The sequence below is a fragment of the Triticum aestivum genome, chromosome 6A (genome assembly GCF_018294505.1).
Source record: "Triticum aestivum cultivar Chinese Spring chromosome 6A, IWGSC CS RefSeq v2.1, whole genome shotgun sequence".
NCBI lineage: Eukaryota > Viridiplantae > Streptophyta > Magnoliopsida > Poales > Poaceae > Triticum > Triticum aestivum.
In genome coordinates this window covers 35,971,706-35,985,985 of record NC_057809.1, presented here as the reverse complement: position 1 = coordinate 35,985,985, position 14,280 = coordinate 35,971,706, and positions in this window count along the sequence as shown.

Genomic DNA, 14,280 nt, shown 5'->3' with positions numbered 1-14,280 from the left:
CACGTACAGTAGACGGTCATCAGTAATAAGGGGCTCTCCGGGTGAAAGTGATAACGAGATCCTAATGTTAGATTTAGCAAAATTCATTTGACCCGAATAGAAGAGAGTTTAGAGTCCCAGAGTAAGGATCGAGGAGTAAAAGATCCTAATACCACCCAGATGGCGACGTGGGCCCGTAAGGCACACAGCCATGTTAGTAAAAGTTTTTGAAATGTCTAGACTCAACTTCGGCCAAGGAGTGTCAAAGGGGGATTCCTACAGGCAGTCGGCTCTGATACCAACTTGTGATGCCCCCGATTCAATCGTACACTAATCATACACGCAAACGTGTACGATCAAGATTAGGGACTCACGGGAAGATATCACAACACAACTCTACAAATAAAATAAGTCATACAAGCATCATATTACAAGCCAAGGGCCTCGAGGGCTCGAATACAAGAGCTCGATCGTAGACGAGTCAGCGGAAGCAACAATATCCGAGTACAGACATAAGTTAAACAAGTTTGCCTTAAGAAGGCTAGCACAAACTGGGATACAGATCGAAAGAGGCGCATGCCTCCTGCCTGGGATCCTCCTAACTACTCCTGGTCGCCGTCAGCGGGCTGCACGTAGTAGTAGGCACCTCCACGAGTAGTAGTAGTCGTCGTCGACGGTGGCGTCTGTCTCCTGGGCTCCAACGTCTGGTCGCAGTAATCGGGTATAGAAAAGGGGGAAAAAGAGGGAGAAAGCAACCGTGAGTACTCATCCAAAGTACTCGCAAGCAAGGAGCTACACTACATATGTATGCATTGGTATCAACTGGAATAAGGCTATTATATGTGGACTGAACTGCAGAAAGCCGGAATAAGGGGGGGATAGCTAGTCCTTTCAACTACTATGCTTCTGGCAGCCTCCGTCTTGCAGCATGTAGAAGAGAGTAGACTGAAGTCCTCCAAGTATCATCGCATAGCATAATCCTAACCGATGATCCTCCCCTCGTCGCCCTGTGAGAGAGCGATCACCGGTTGTATCTGGCACTTGGAAGGGTGTGTTTTATTAAGTATCTGGTTCTAGTTGTCATAAGGTCAAGGTACAACTCCAAGTCGTCCTGTTACCGAAGATCATGGCTATTCGAATAGATTAACTTCCCTGTAGGGGTGCACCACATAACCCAACACGCTCGATCCCATTTGGCCGGACACACTTTCCTGGGTCATGCCCGGCCTCGGAAGATCAACACGTCACAGCCCTACCTAGGCCCAACAAAGAGGTCAGCACGCCGGTCTAAATCCTATGGCGCAGGGGTCTGGGCCCATCGCCCTTTGCACACCTGCACGTTGCGAACGCGGCCGGTGAGTAGACCTAGCAACCTCCATTACAAAGGAAGTTGCGTTACGCGGTCCAACCCGGCACGCGCCGCTCAGTCGCTGACGTCACGAAGGCTTCGGCTGATACCATGATGTCGAGTGCCCATAACTGTCCCCGCGTAGATGGTTAGTGCGTATAGGCCAGTAGCCAGACTCAGATCAAATACTAAGATCTCATTAAACGTGTTATCTTGAAGACACCATGAACGCTGACCAGGGCCAGGCCCACCTCTCTCCTAGGTGGTCTCAACCTGCCCTGTCACTCCGCCACAACGATCCACCAGAGGGCCGTCGGGACAAAGGTCCTTTCAGCCCCCAATCCGTGAATCACTCGCGGGTACTCCTCGAGCCAACCCGACTTTAGTCATCACATGTATCATGTATAAAGTACAGGTATATACCCGTGATCAACTCCCGAGTGATCACGGCCCGATAGTATAGCATGGCAGACGGACAAGAATGTATGGCCACTGATGATAAACTAGCATCCTATACTAAGCATTTAGGATTGCAGGTAAGGTATCAACAGTTGTAGCAACAATGACAGGCTATGCATCAGGATAGGATTAACAGAAAGCAGTAACATGCTACACTACTCTAATGCAAGCAGTATAGAGGAGAGTAGGCGATATCTGGTGATCAAGGGGGGGGGGGCTTGCCTGGTTGTTCTGGCAAGAGAGAGGGGTCGTCAACACCGTAGTCATACTGGATAGCAGCGACGTCGGTCTCGATGTCTAGCGAGAGAAGAGGGGGAAGAAACAATAAATATAATGCAAACAAATGCATGACGATGCATGACATGACAAAGCGTGATGCTAGGTGTGCCCTAACGCGGTACGAGGTGGTACCGGTGAAGGGGGGAACATCCGGGAAATTATCCCCGGTGTTTCGCGTTTCCGGGCAGAGGAGCAGGAGGGGAAAGTTGCGTGTTCACTATGCTAGGGATGTGTGGCGGACGAACAGGTTGCGTATCCGGATTTGTCTCGTCGTTCTGAGCAACTTTCATGTTGAAAATAATTTAATCTGAGTTACGGATTAAAAGATATGATTTTCTAAAGATTTTATTAATTTCTGGAATTTAATTAATTATTTAATTGAATTCGAAAATGGATTTATGACGTCAGCATGAGGTCATGCTGATGTCAGCAATCAACAGGGTTGACTGGTCAACCTGACCAGTGGGTCCCACTGGTCAGAGACACATTTTAATTAATCATATTTATTAACCTAATCAGGATTAATTAGGGGGTGGGCCCCACTATCATACTCTGTTAGATTAATTAACAGTAGTTAACTAGGTTAATTAGTCATTAGATTAATTAATCTTAATTAGTTAGTTTAATCAGATTTAATTAAGTTAATTACATAGTTAATTAAATATTTGTTTTATTATTTATTTATTTTATTTTTATTATATATATATATATTTATTCTTTTTTTAAACCGTTCTGGGCCGTGGGGCCATCTGGTCAGTGGCCCAGGGGGCCTATCGGGCGCTGGGCACTAACGGGGCGGGTCGGGCGTTGCGGCGCCCGACTGGGCGTTCGCCCAGATCGCCGTGGCGAGGAGGGCCCGGGCACCGGCGAACAGGCGCGGGGCGACGACCGGCGGAGCAACGGGGTTGGGGGCGCGCTCGGCGGCGCGCCGCACCGGCCGGCCACGGTAGCTAGGCGAGGCAAGCGCAGGGAGTCGGCGAGGGGGAGCGGGGCGGGATGCGCCTGGAGCGCGCATGGGAACGGCGAGGCCGGAGCGAGCGGCACGGCCAGGGCACGTGCAGCAAGTGCGGCCGGCGGCGAGCGGCGGTGGTCGGGCGGGGTTGCAAGGCTGTGGCAAGGAGGGCCACCAGCCAGGAACGGTTGACGGCAAGCGACGGCTGCGGGCAGGAACGGCAAGACGCCGGCGAGCTAGAGCGAGGCCACGGCGGGGGGTAGCGGCGACGGGGAGGAACGGTACGGCGCGGTGAGGAAGAGATGAGGAGAGGGAGGCGCTTACTGGGGCCGTACGGTTAAGGGTAGTGGGGTGCGAGGTGGGGGTCGGAGACGTCACGACGCAGGGGATGCAGTCCGGCGGTGTAGGGCTCCGGCGATGGTGGAGCGGTCCGGCGAGTCGAGGAGGCCCTCGAGCGGCAGCGGACGGGGCGCGGTCGTCGGGGCTCGGGGTACCGCGGGGTCCAGCCCCCGATCCAGCTCATGTCGAGGGGGGCGTTGTGCGGGAGGAGTCGGAGAGCGGGCGGTGGCGCCGGATGGCGCGACTGGGGCCGCGCTGGGGAGGGGCGCCTGCAGCGGAGGCACGGGATCGGGCTCCTCCCCGATCCAGGCAAGTGGGGAGGGAGAGAGTGGGGATCGTGGGGGGGGTCTGGGGCAGGTGGGGATAGGGTTCGGGTATAGGAGTGGGGTTATCTGGCCGGGGTGGGCCGGCTGGGCCGCGTGGGTGGCCAGCTGGGCCAAGAGGCCCAGCGGGGGGGGGGGTCTTTTGTTTTTTTGTTTGCTTGTTTTTTTGTTTTCTTTTTATATTACTTTTGTTAGTTTAGTTTCTTTAAATTACCAAGTTAGCACCTAAATTAGTATTATCTAAATAGGCCAGTGCCAAGCCTAGTTTGGACCCAAAATTATTTAGTTTAATATATTTTTTATATTTTCAAAAGCAAATAAATTATTATTTTAGCCATTGTTTGTAATTAGTTCAGGGCATTTAAACATCTTGAAAAAGGTTGGTTCCAACACCAAAATAAGTTAGGGATTATTTGCCACATGATGAACATTTTAGTTTTCATGTTTGAAAACTATTGTCGTCTGCCTCTATTCTAATTTTGAAATTTGAACTGGGTTTCGAACTGACGCGAGTTTATCAACAGTAACCGAGGTGACGTGGCTTCATTAGTGGAGGTTCACTATAGCTTAATTATCCGGGCGTCACAAGATGTTAATGGAGATTGCCCCCCTCCAGATGAGAGGAACGCTAGTGATGACAATAGTGATGATTCCCCCCTCCCGGAGGGAAGTTTCCCCGGCAGAACAGCTCTACCGATGCCCTAGATTGGTTCCGCCAAGGTTCCGCCTCATGGCGGCGGAGTTTCGTCCCGTGAACTTGCTTATGCTTTTTTTATCGACCAAAGACTCCATATAGCCAAATATGGGCATCATAGGGCCACCAGGGGGCCCACGAGGCGGGGGGCACGCCCAGGGGGTAAGGCGCGTGATACGTCCATTTTGCATCATGCTTTTATATCGATATTTATTGCATTATGGGCTTTTATTACACATTATGTCACAATACTTATGCCTATTCTCTCTTATTTTACAAGGTTTACATAAAGAGGGAGAATTTCCGGCAACTGGGATTCTAGGCTGGAAAATGAGCAAATATTAGAGACCTATTCTGCACAGCTCCAAAAGTCCTGAAACTTCACGGAAGTCATTTTCAGAATATATAAAAAATACTGAGCGCAAGAAGTTCCAGAGGGGGACCACACCCTGGCTATGAGGGTGGGGGGCGCGCCCCCTGCCTCGTGGGCCCCCTGGTGGCCCTCCGATTCCCATCTTCTGCTATATGGAGTCTTTCATTGAGGAAAAAAATCATAAGCGAGCTTTCGGGATGAGACTCCGCCGCCACGAGGCGGAACCTTGGCGGAACCAATCTAGGGCTCTGGCGGAGCTGTTTTGCCAGGGAAACTTCCCTCCGAGAGGGGGAAATCATCGCCATCGTCATCACCAACGGTCCTCTCATCGGAAGGGGGTCAATCTCCATCAACATCTTCACCAGCACCATCTCCTCTCAAACCCTAGTTCATCTCTTGTATCCAATTCTTGTCTCTAAGTCTGGGATTGGTACCTGTGGGTTGCCAGTAGTGTTGATTACTCCTTGTAGTTGATGCTAGTTGGTTTATTTGGTGGAAGATCATATGTTCAGATCCTATATGCATATTAATACCCCTCTGATTATGAACATGAATATACTTTGTGAGTAGTTACGTTTGTTCCTGAGGATATGGGAGAAGTCTTGCTATTAGTAGTCATGTGAATTTGGTATTCGTTTGATATTTTGATGAGATGTATGTTGTCTCTCCTCTAGTGGTGTTATGTGAACGTCGACTACATGACACTTCACCATTATTTGTGCCTATAGGAAGGCATTGGGAAGTAATAAGTAGATGATGGGTTGCTAGAGTGACAGAAGCTTAAAACCTAGTTTATGTGTTGCTTCATAAGGGGCTGATTTGGATCCACATGTTTCATGCTATGGTTAGGTTTACCTTAATACTTTTGTTGTAGTTGCGGATGCTTGCAATAGAGGTTAATCATATGTGGGATGCTTTTCCAAGTAAGGATAGTACCCAAGCACTGGTCCACCCACATATCAGATTATCAAAGTACAGAACGCGAATCATATGATTGTGATGAAACCTAGCTTGACGATAATTCACATGTGTCCTCGATAGCGCTTTTCTCTATATAAGAATTTGTCCAGGCTTGTCCTTTGCTACAAAAAGGATTGGGCCACCTTGCTGCACTTTATTTACTTTTGTTACTTGTTGCTCGTTACAAATTATCTTATCACAAAACTATCTATTACCTATAATTTCAGTGCTTGCAGAGAATACCTTGCTGAAAACCGCTTATCATTTCCTTCCGCTCCTCGTTGGGTTCGACACTCTTACTTATCGAAAGGACTACAATAGGTCCCCTATACTTGTGGGTCATCAAGACTCTTTTCTGGCGCCATTGCCGGGGTGTGAAGCGCCTTTGGTAGGTGGAATTTGGTAAGGAAAATTTTATATAGTGTGCTGAAATTTACTGTCACTTGTGTCTATGGAAAGTAATCCTCTGAGGGGCTTGTTCGCGGTATCTTCACCTCGACCAGTAGAGCATAGAGTTGCTCCTCAACCTACTGAACCTACTGAGCCTACTGAAAATGAAAATGTCTTATTTGAAATTCCTTCGGGTATGATAGAAAAACTGCTAGCTAATCCTTTTGCAGGAGATGGAACATTACATCCTGATGAGCACCTAATATATGTGGATGAAGTTTGTGGATTATTTAAGCTTGCAGGTATGCCCGATGATGTTATCAAGAAGAAGGTCTTCACTTTATCTTTGGAGGGAGACGCATTGACATGGTTTAGGCTATGTGATGATATGGGATCATGGAACTACAAACGATTGAAATTGGAATTTCATCAGAAGTTTTATCCTATGCATCTTGTTCATCGTGATCGTAATTATATATATAATTTTTGGCCTTGCGAAGGAGAAAGCATCGCTCAAGCTTGGGGGAGACTTAAATAAATGTTATATTCATGCCCCAATCATGAGCTCTCAAGAGAAATGATTATTCAAAAAATTTATGCTCGGCTTTCTGATAACAACCGCACCATGCTCGATACTTCTTGTGCTGGCTATTTTATGATGAAGACTATTGAATTCAAATGGGATTTGTTGGAAAGAATTAAACGCAACTCTGAATATTGGGATCTCGACGAAGTTAAGAAGTCAGGTAAGACACCTAAGTTTGATTGTGTTAAATCTTTTATGGATACCGATGTTTTCCGTAAATTTAGCACTAAATATGGACTTGACTCTGAAATAGTTTCTTCTTTCTGTGAATCTTTTGCTACTCATATTGATCTCCCTAAAGAGAAGTGGTTTAAATATCATCCTCCCATAGAAGTAAAAGTAGCTGCACCTATTAAAGTTGAAGAAAAGACTATCACTTATAATGATCCTATTGTTCCTGCTGCTTATGTTGAGAAACCAACTTTTCCTGTTAGGATAAAAGATCATGCTAAAGCTTCAACTGTGGTTCGTAAAAGCAATATTGGAACCTATACACCTCCTGAGCAAGTTAAAGTTGAACCTAATATTGCTATTGTTAAGGATCTCTTGGCTGATAATATTGATGGGCATGTTCTTCATTTCTGTGATGAAACTGCTAGAATTGCTAAACCTTGTGCTAAAGATAAACATAGACCTATGGTAGGCATGCTTGTTATTTCTTTTAAAATAGGAGATCATTGTTATCATGGCTTGTGTGATATGGGTGCTAGTGCTAGTGCAATACCTATTGACTTGTACAACGAGATTATGCATGATATTGCACCTACTGAGTTAAAAGAAATTGATGTCACCATCAAACTTGCTAATAGAGATACTATTTCACCAATGGGAATTGTTAGAGATGTTGAAGTCTTGTGTGGGAAAACTAAATATCCTGTTGATTTTCTTGTTCTTGGTTCCCCACAAGATAGCTTTTGTCCCATTATATTTGGTAGACCCTTCTTAAACACTGTTAATGCTAGGATAGACTGCAAAAAGGATGTTATTACTATTGGTTTTGATGATATGTCTCATGAGTTCAACTTTTCTAAATTTCGTAAACAACACCGTGAAGAAGAATGCCTAGTAAATATGAAATTATTGGTCTTGCTTCTATTGCTGTACCTCCTAGTGATCCTTTAGAACAATATTTGCTAGACCATGAAAATGATATGTTTATGAATGAAAGAAGGGAAATAGATGAAGTGTTCTTTAAACAGGGACCTATTCTGAAACACAACTTGCTTGTTGAAATCTTAGGGGATCCTCCTCCACCCAAGGGCGATCCCGTGTTTGTTCTTAAACCTTTGCCTGATAATCTTAAATATGCTTATCTTGATGAAAAGAAGATATATCATGTTACTATTAGTGCTAACCTTTCAGAGAAGGAGGAAGAAAAATTATTGAAAATTCTGAAGAAGCACCATACAACTATTGGATATACTCTTGATGATCTTAAGGGCATTAGTCCCACTCTATGTCAACATAAAATAAATTTGGAAAAATATGCCAAACCAGTTATCGATCACCAACGACGACTGAATCCTAAGATGAAAGAAGTGGTAAGAAAAGAAATACTAAAGCTCCTTGAGGCAGGTATAATTTATCCCATTGCTGATAGTCAGTGGGTAGGTCCTGTCCATTGTGTTCCTAAGAAGGGAGGTATCACTGTCGTTCCTAATGATAAAGATGAATTGATTCCGCAAAGAATTATTACAGGTTATAGGATGGTAATTGATTTCCACAAATTAAATAAGGCTACTAAAAAAGATCATTATCCCTTACCTTTTATTGATCAAATGCTAGAAAGATTATCCAAACATACACATTTTTGCTTTCTAGATGGTTCTTCTGGTTTCTCCCAAATACCTGTGTCAGCTGATGATCAATCTAAGAGCACTTTTACTTGCCCTTTCGGTACTTTTGCTGATAGACGTATGCCTTTTGGTTTATGTAATGCACCTGCTACCTTTCAAAGATGCATGACGGCTATATTTTCTGATTTTTGTGAAAAGATATGTGAGGTATTCATGGATGATTTCTCAGTTTATGGATCCTCTTTTGATGATTACTTAAGCAACCTTGATCGAGTTCTGCAGAGATGTGAAGAAACTAACCTGGTCTTGAATTGGGAGAAATGCCACTTTATGGTTAATGAAGGTATTGTCTTGGGGCACAAAATTTCTGAAAAAAGGCATTGAAGTTGATAAAGCTAAAGTTGATGCTATTGAAAAGATGTCGTGTCCCAAGGACATTAAAGGTATAAGAAGTTTCCTTGGTCATGCCAGTTTTTTATAGGAGGTTCATCAAGGACTTCTCAAAAATTTCTCGGCCTCTGACTAATTTATTACAAAAAGATATACCATTCGTCTTTGATGATGATTGTGTTGAAGTGTTTGAAATACTTAAGAAAGCATTAATCTCTGCACCTATTGTTCAGCCACCTGATTGGAATTTACCTTTTGAAATCATGTGTGATGCTAGTGATTATGTTGTAGGTGATGTTCTAGGGCAAAGAGTTCATAAGAAATTAAATGTTATTCAATATGCTAGTAAAACTCTAGACAATGCTCAGAGAAATTATGCCACTACTGAAAAAGAATTTTTAGCAGTTGTATTTGCTTGTGGTAAGTTCATACATTATATTGTTGATTCTAAAGTAACTATTCACACGGATCATGCTGCTATTAAATATCTTATGGAAAAGAAAGATGCTAAACCTAGACTTATTAGATGGGTTCTATTGCTACAAGAATTTGATTTGCATATTATTGATAGAAAGGGAGCCGAGAATCCTGTTGCAGATAACTTGTCTAGGTTGGAAAATGTTCCTGATGACCCACTACCTATTGATGATAGCTTTCCCGATGAACAATTAAATGTCATAAATGCTTCTCATACTGCTCCATGGTATGCTGATTATGATAATTATATTGTTGCTAAATTTATACCACCTAGTTTCACATACCAGCAAAAGAAAAAGGTTTTCTATGATTTAAGACATTACTATTGGGATGACCCACATCTTTATAAAGAAGGAGTAGATGGTGTTATTAGACGTTGTGTACCTGAGCATGAACAGGAACAGATCCTACGCAAGTGTCACTCCGAAGCTTATGGAGGACACCATGCTGGAGATAGAACTACACACAAGGTATTGCAATCCGGTTTTTATCGGCCTACTCTCTTCAAGGATGCCCGTAAGTTTTCTTGTCTTGTGATGAATGTCAAAGAATTGGTAATATTAGTAGACGTCAAGAAATGCCTATGAATTATTCACTTGTTATTGAACCATTTGATGTTTGGGGCTTTGATTATATGGGACCTTTTCCTGCGTCTAATGGATATACACATATTTTAGTTGCTGTTGATTACGTTACTAAGTGGGAAGAAGCTATTCCAACTAGTAGTGATGATCATAACACCTCTATTTAAGATGCTTAAAGAAGTTATTTTTCCGACATTTGGGGTCCCTAGATATTTAATGACTGATGGTGGTTCACATTTTATTCATGGTGCTTTCCGTAAAATGCTTGCTAAGTATGATGTTAATCATAGAATTGCATCTCCTTATCACCCACAGTATAGTGGTCAAGTAGAATTGAGTAATAGAGAACTCAAATTAATTTTGCAAAAGACTGTTAATAGATCTAGAAAGAATTGGTCCAAGAAACTTGATGATGCATTATGGGCCTATAGATCTGCATATAAAAAACCTATGGGTATGTCTCCGTATAAAATGGTTTATGGAAAAGCATGTCACTTACCTCTCGAACTGGAACATAAGGCTTATTGGGCTATTAAAGAGCTCAATTATGATTTCAAACTTGCCCGTGAGAAAAGGTTATTTGACATTAGCTCACTTGATGAATGGGGAACCCAAGCCTATGTGAATGCCAAATTGTTTGAAGAAAAAGTTAAAAGATGGCATGACAAAAGAATACAAAAGCGTGAGTTTAATGTAGGTGATTATGTATTGCTATACAACTCTCATTTAAGATTTTTTTTGTAGGAAAGCTTCTCTCTAAATGGGATGGTCCTTACGTTATCGAGGAGGTCTATCGTTCCGGTGCCATAAAAATCAACAACTTCGAAGGCACAAATCCGAAGGTGGTGAATGGTCAAGGAATCAAACATTATATCTCAGGTAATCCTATAAATGTTGAAACCAATTTTATTGAAACCGTAACCCTAGAGTAATACATAAGGGACACTTAGAGATGGCAATGGGTCGGGTTTGGATCGGGTTGAACAATCTCAAATCCATATCCATGTCCATGAAGACAGTCTTTGCCCGCCCATGAAAAAAATCCATGGGTGAAAATTGTGTCCATGTCCAAATCCGATGGATATCCATATCCATTGGATATCCATTGGGTCCTCTCGAGACATATAAATAAGACATAACACAATATTAACATAAACCCTTCCATTCTTCACCTCGTGGTAGGCTAGGCTTCACTTATGGTAAATCAACATCCACTAACAACCTAAGATCATTCAGTATTTTTCTAATAGATGAAAATGACGAGTCATTTAAGAAGGAGGTAAAAATAAGGGAAGGGATGTTGGAGTATGTTACATAGGGGATTGAATGTCAACTAAAAGAAGTTATGATGGGGATTGTGTAATTTCTTGTGCATGTTTTTTATAAAAAAAAAGTGTAAAATTGTTGTGGGACATATGACCGTGGGGCAGGGATAGCAGATTTTCCCCCATTAAGTCATACTATTGGGTCGGGTTTGGGTATATCCATGGGTACAAGATTATATCCATGCCCTATCCACGAACAATCGGGTCGGGTTTGGGCGCCGCCCATGGACACAAAAGCATATCCAAACCCTATCCATTCGGGTCAGATATCCATGGATATCCATGTCCATGGGTAAAATTGCCATCCTTAGACACTTTCCGGAATGTTTCAGACTCCGAAAAGGAATAGGTATGTGGCACGGTAAGTAAACTGACTCCAAAACAGTTCTAATGGCATTTTTTCTCCGTTTTGGAATATTTAGAAAAATAGAAAAATAAGAAGCAGTCCGGGAAGGACACGAGGGCTCCATAAGGGTGGAGGGCACTCCCCCCTGCCTCGTGGGCACCTCGTGCGCTCTCCGGACTCCGTTTTCTTGCATGATACGTATTTTGGTCGGTAAAAATTCATTATATAATCTCTCGAAGGTTTTGACTCCCGTATCACGCAATTGTCATCTTTTCTTGTTTCAAGCTGTTTTCTGTCAGGGTTGTCAAGGCCAGGCATTATGTCGTCTCCCTCCTCCAACAATGGTGACAGCGATGCTTGGCTAATGAAGATAGAGCTAAAGAGGGAAGAACCTATGGAGATCAACAAGGATGAAAGGATCAAGAAGACCATGGAGGACCAAGTTCCAGCAACAGAAGACATCCTTCAACTTGATCACAATCTTCTTACCCCAACTGAGATCGAGGCTTTAAAGATGATTGAGTTAGTCCGTATACAAAACAAGTATCTCACACATGAAAATATTTTGTTGAAGGAGCACATCATCGCACTCAATGGCATTATCCGCAAGTTGGAGGACCTCCTATGCTCGATGTGTGACTATCCATCATCGACAACTCTGCCTTCTTCACCGACAAAAGAGATATAATCACATGGGTATGGGCACTCCCCTTGGCAACTGCCAAGCTTGGGGGAGTGCCCCGGTATCGTATCACCATCACTTCTATCTTTACCTTTTTTTTAGTTCGATCCTTTTGGTAATATTTTGATCTAGTAGAATAAAAGTTTTTAGTATGATCTAGTTGTGAGTTTTGCTTTATGATCCTTCTATGTAATCGAGTCCGTGAGATATATATATATATAATAAAGATTAGTGTTGAGTCAAGGGCTTGATTATTTTTCCATGATCTTGAGTGAATAAAAGAAAAGAGAAAGAATAAAAAGAAAATAAAAGAGATCATATGGGTCTTATGAAGAGTATTGAGCTCACATAGAAAGAGTATGATGAATAAAAGTTGTTGAGAGTTGACAAACATAGTTTCGGTCATCGTTGCAATTGATAGGAAGTAATAAAGAAAGAGAGGTCTTCACATATAAATACACTATCTTGGACATCTTTTATGATTGTGAGCACTCATTAAAATATGACATGCTAAAGAGTTGACGTTGGACAAGGAAGGCAATGTAATGGGATATGTTTTCTTACATCTGAGATAAATTATATTTTCATGGATCATCCAACATGATTGAGCTTGCCTTCCCCCCTCATGCTAACCAAATTCTTTGCACCAAGTAGAGATACTACTTGTGCTTGCAAACACCCTTAAACCAGTTTTGCCATGAGAGTCCACCATACCTACCTATGGATTGAGTAAGAACCCTCAAGTAAGTTGTCATTGGTGCAAGCAATAAAAATTGCCCTCTAAATATGTATGACTTATTAGTGTGGGAGAAAATAAGCTTTGTACGATCGTGTGATACGGAAGAAATAAAAGCGACGACTGCATAATAAAGGTCCATATCACAAGTTGCAATATAAAGTGACGTTCTTTCGCATTAAGTTTTGTGCATCCAACCATAAAAGCGCATGACAACCTCTGCTTCCCTCTGCGAAGGGCCTATCTTTTGCTTTTATCTCCCACCTTACATAAGAGTCATGGTGATCTTCACCCTTCCTTTTTACATTTTATCTTTTGGCAAGCACAACATGTTGGAAAGATCCTGATATATATGGCTAATTGGATGTGAATTTTCATGAACTATTATTGTTGACATTACCCTTGAGGTAAAACGTTGGGAGGCAAAACTATAAGCCCCTATCTTTCTCTGTGTCCGATTAAAACTCCATACCCGTAAGTATTGCGTGAGTGTTAGCAATTGTGGAAGACTATATGATAGTTGAGTATGTGGACTTGCTAAAAAGCTCTTATATTAACTCTTTCCTATGTTATGATAAATTGCAATTGCTTCAATGACTGAGATTATAGTTTGTTAGTTTTCAATGAAGTTTATGATTCATACTTGAAATTGTGATTGAATTGTTACTCTTGCATAAGAGATCACATGACAAGAATTATATAAGTTGTTGTTCAAAGAATGATCATGATGCCCTCATGTCCGTATTTTATTTTTATCGACACCTCTATCTCTAAACATGTGGACATATTTTTCGATTTCGGCTTTCGCTTGAGGACAAGCGAGGTCTAAGCTTGGGGGAGTTGATACGTCCATTTTGCATCATGCTTTTATATCAATATTTATTGCATTATGGGTTGTTATTACACATTATGTCACAATACTTATGCCTATTCTCTCTTATTTTACAAGGTTTACATAAAGAGGGAGAATGCCGGCAGCTAGGAATCTGGGCTGGAAAAGGAGCAAATATTAGAGACCTGCTCTGCACAGCTCCAAAAGTCCTGAAACTTCGCGGAAGTCATTTTCAGAATATATAAAAGATACTGAGCGCAAGAAGTTCCAGAGGGGGGCCACACCCTAGCCACGAGGGTGGGGGCGCGCCCTACCCCTGGGGTGCCCCTGCCTCATGGGCCCCCTGGTGGCCCTCCGATGCCCATCTTCTGCTATATGGAGTCTTTCGTTGAGGAAAAAATCATAAGTAAGCTTTCGGGATGAGACTCTG